The sequence below is a fragment of the Coenobita brevimanus genome, chromosome 4 (genome assembly GCF_032717465.1).
Source record: "Coenobita brevimanus isolate Jiangsu-jjx chromosome 4, ASM3271746v2, whole genome shotgun sequence".
Taxonomy (NCBI): Eukaryota; Metazoa; Arthropoda; class Malacostraca; order Decapoda; family Coenobitidae; genus Coenobita; species Coenobita brevimanus.
In genome coordinates this window covers 4090627-4094745 of record NC_136957.1, presented here as the reverse complement: position 1 = coordinate 4094745, position 4119 = coordinate 4090627, and the positions used below count along the sequence as shown (strand labels likewise).

General features: G+C 42.5%; 1 pseudogene; it reads left to right on the top strand.

The window, feature by feature from the left end:
• Positions 1–1489: 1489 nt before the first annotated feature.
• On the top strand, positions 1490–1610 carry LOC145397002 (5S ribosomal RNA; annotated as a pseudogene).
• The last annotated feature ends 2509 nt before the right edge of the window (positions 1611–4119 follow it).

The following is a 4119-nucleotide window of genomic DNA, read 5'->3' as shown; positions in this document are numbered from 1 at the left end:
TTACACCACCACCCACTTGTCTCGCACCACACACCTCTTCCGCATGCCCCACCACAGCACTCTTAAACAACTGCCATTCCTCCTCCACACTGCCATTCTCCTGATCTTTCACTACGTTCCACTCATCTTTCAATTTCTCTTGATACTCTATCATTTTCTCTCTTTTATCCAACTCACTCACTTTCGATACCTCCCTGCCACAACTACTCTCAACTTGCCCTCCACCAGGTAGTGGTCAGACATACCTCCACCCTCTCATCTCAAAACTCTCACAACCAACAGTCTTCCTATTACATTCCTGGACATAACCACATAGTCCATCAATGCTCTATCAACAAACCTTCCACCCTCCTGTCTCACCCATGTTTATTTAAAAATGTCTTTCTTCTCAAACAAGGTATTTCCATACACCATATCTCTCTCAGTGCACATCCCTATCATTCGTTCCCCATTTTCATTTCTTCCAGACACACCACGCATACCAACTACACCTTCAACTGCTACATTTCCCACTCTATCATTCAGATCTCCTATCATTACCACATTTACATTCGCTCCAAAACTCTGCAGACACTCATCAACATCATTCCAGAAAGACTCCCTCTCTTCTTCATCCCTTTCTCTACCAGGCCCATATGCACTCACAAACACCGACAACTCACATTCAAATTTCGCTTTCACCCACATCAGTCTCGATGACCTCCTTCCATTCAGTCACACACTTCTGCACTTCCGGGCTCACTAACAAGGCCACACTTTCTCTTGCCCTTCCTCTGTCAACATCTCACAATCTTCCATTGACACTAAACATAGACTCACAAGTGCTAATTTGGAAAAAATAAAACTATAATGTGTTCCTAGGCAGAGGACGCTGCTTAGCTTCTTCAACCAAACGTAATTTTCGTATTGGTCTAGTTACCCAGACGCAATTGTGAATTTTGTTTAGGAGAAATAATTAATGGTGAATGGCTTTATGAAGTCTATATCAAACCATCTCTACCTAGAAATATCCCTTCATTGCTGAAGGAAGGATGAATGCATAATAGATGGCTGAACGATATATGGATCTATAGATCATTATGAATAGACGGTTCTAGATTGCTAAGTGTATGCTGAATGGTCTCCACACAACTACAGTTCACTGCAGATGTGCATGTTGCTATGACAGTTAATGAACCTACAGGAACATAAGATCCTGAAATAATTCGTTTTGTGGTTTGACCTTTGGCCTCACAAATACCTTTATAACGTCTAAGAAAAGAAAGTAAGACAGACAGAAAGTGGTGCCTGGGATATACAGTATATTTGATAAAAAGCAATTTTACCAAGCCTGATGCGACTGGTAAAGAGATAAGGTAATGTCTCAAACTGAGAAGTGTTTCGATGGAGAAGAAACAAAGGCAAATACAATAGATCTTCATATTGTGGTGCGGTTACCCCAAAATATTACAGTGAAAATGACGAAAACATGATGATAAAGACAGTCAGTGTCCATGATATCATGCCACGTTGAGTACACCGCTTCCCATCCGATCAGCGAAGTTAAGCAACGTTGGGTCTGGTTAGTACTTGGATGGGTGACCGCCTGGGAACACCAGATGCCGTTGGCATCCCTACGTCAAGTGGGGTTGGTGGAGGATTAGTGCCCCTCCCTGTAAAACAATTAACTCTAAGCCATTGGCCACCCCATTTGGGATACATGGCGTCTGGCAATGGATGGATGGGAAAATTCTGAGACTGGATACCAAATGGTGATGCGCGTATGGCATGGGTGTAAAACTAAATTATTCTGTTGAAGAAAGTGGTAATAAAAACCCGATAGCAATATGGTGGGAGGTGATGATGGAAGGTGAGAGAGTGTGAACGTTTGAGGCTGTGGGGTTAAGTATTAGCGTTTGAGGAATGTTGACGTAAACGTGGGGTATGGAGCGAGGTGTGGTGGTGTGAGACTCATGTACAGGGTAAGATGAGAAAATGAGATGTGGTAGAAGAGTGTCAGAGTTCTTGAAGTGTAAAGACTGGAGTGATAAGGCGTAGATATAGGCATTAAATTAAGTAACATGGTGCATGGCTGAATATCCTGCTGTTCGGTTGGAAACGGTGATGTGAGCGTGAAAATGGTAGTGTTCGTTTAGATATCATGGTGTGAGTGTGAGATTGGATATGGCGGTGTGATGATGATCATGATGGTGTGAAAACGCTTATGGTGATGTGTGTTGGATATGGTGGTGTCACTTTGAGTATAGTTGCATGTGTGGAGTCACATGAAGCGTGATGTGATGAAGTGCGATGTCAGGACTGACGGAATGAGTCTTTGAGGTGGAGAAAGAATTGGCGAAAATTAAATGCGATGAAAATAACTTATGATGTGTAGAGTGAGATGAACTGTAACATGATGTGTGGGATAAGATGAAGTATTACATGAGGTGTGGGATGAGATGAAGTGCAACATGAAGTGTGGAGTAAGATGAAGTGTAACATGTGTTGTTGGTTGACGTGTGGAAAAGAAAGATAGCGAGCTGAAGTGTGGGTTGAGCTGCGTGGTGAGGCGAGGTTGTGAGAGGAACCCTAAGTTGAGGTATGAGGTGAGATGAGATTGTAAAGCGAAATGAAAAGTGAAATGAGTCAGACTGTACGGCGAAGGCAAAAGTGTGGTGAGGTGAGGTAGTGAGATGGTGATTGAGGAAATGGGTCAATTTTAGGAGGCGACCGATTGGAAAAATTCAATACAGGGCAAAATTGATGGGAGAGTGGAAGAAGAGGGAGACTGAGGGATGGAAGATGGAGGGTAAGGAAGGAGGGTGATGGAAAAATGGCGAGAGAACGAAAAAGGGAGAGAGAGTGGAGGAACGAAGGAGTGGAGCTGAACGAGGGAAGGAGGCGAGATGAAGAAAGAAGGACGGGAAAAGAAGGAGGAAGGATGAAAGAAGGAAGGGAATATACAAAGAGTTTTAGGGAAGGAGGAGAAGGATGAAGGGAGGATGTGTGAACAATGGGAAAGGAGGATTAAGAGGGAAATAGCGAGGGTGAAAGAAGTAAGGGAATGAATCAGAAAGGAAAGCAAGGAAGGGCACTGAGGGAAGATGGAGGAGGTAAGGAGAATGAGGCGAAAAATTTAAGCAAACTACAGAGAGAGAGAGAGACAGAGACAGAGACAGAGACAGACAGAGACAGACAAACAGAGACAGAGACAGAGACAGAGACAGACAGACAGAGAGACGGAATGAACAGCGGGAGGAAGGAGGGGCAGCAAGAGAAGGTCGGGGAGAGACGGAGAGTCATGCGAAAAATTGAAGCAAATTTGATGAGAGAGAGAGAGAGAGAGAGAGAGAGAGAGAGAGAGAGAGAGAGAGACAGACAGACAGACAGACAGACAGACAGACAGAATTATGGCAAAAAATAAAGGAAAGGATGAACGATAATGGAAAGGAAATGTAGAAAATGGATATGAGTGATGGTAAATAAAACAAAGAAGCAGGAAAGGAGCAATGCGGAAGGAAAAGACGGAAAAGGCGAAAAAGAATGGCAAAGGAAAAATAAATAAGGAAGAGAAAGCGTGAAGAGATAGAAAAAAAGTGGAAATAATGAGGAGCAATATATATGGGTTGCTAATGGAAGTGGCAGGAAGTATTAATAATAACACAGGAAAAAGAGAAAATGAAAGAGAAAGCCAGGGAGGAAGGCACTGATTAGATGAATGAAACGATACTTAAGGAATGTAAAATAGAGGGAATGATATAACTTTCTGGAAAAGACACATTAAGAACTTAGTAAGAAACGAAAAGATTAGATGAGCCTGACTCCAACGGCATAAGAGTAAGGTTATAATAAGAAGGAATATAGTGGAAAATAAAGGATAAGACATTTTCTGGAAGAGGATGCGAGATTCAAGGCTTAGGTTTGGTGAAGGTAGAAATATGCCTTTTGACAGAGTACCGCTGTCCAAACTCCCTTCTTACGGCCTTTCATCTTTGTCCTATCAAAATCCTCATATCTCAGCAACAGAAAAATAAGAATAAATGTACGGTAGTTTATGTATATTCCAATTTCCACTCGGTTTATCCCGGCGTTCCACAAGGATCAGTCGTGGCTCCAACCTTGTTCCTAATTAAAAGTAAT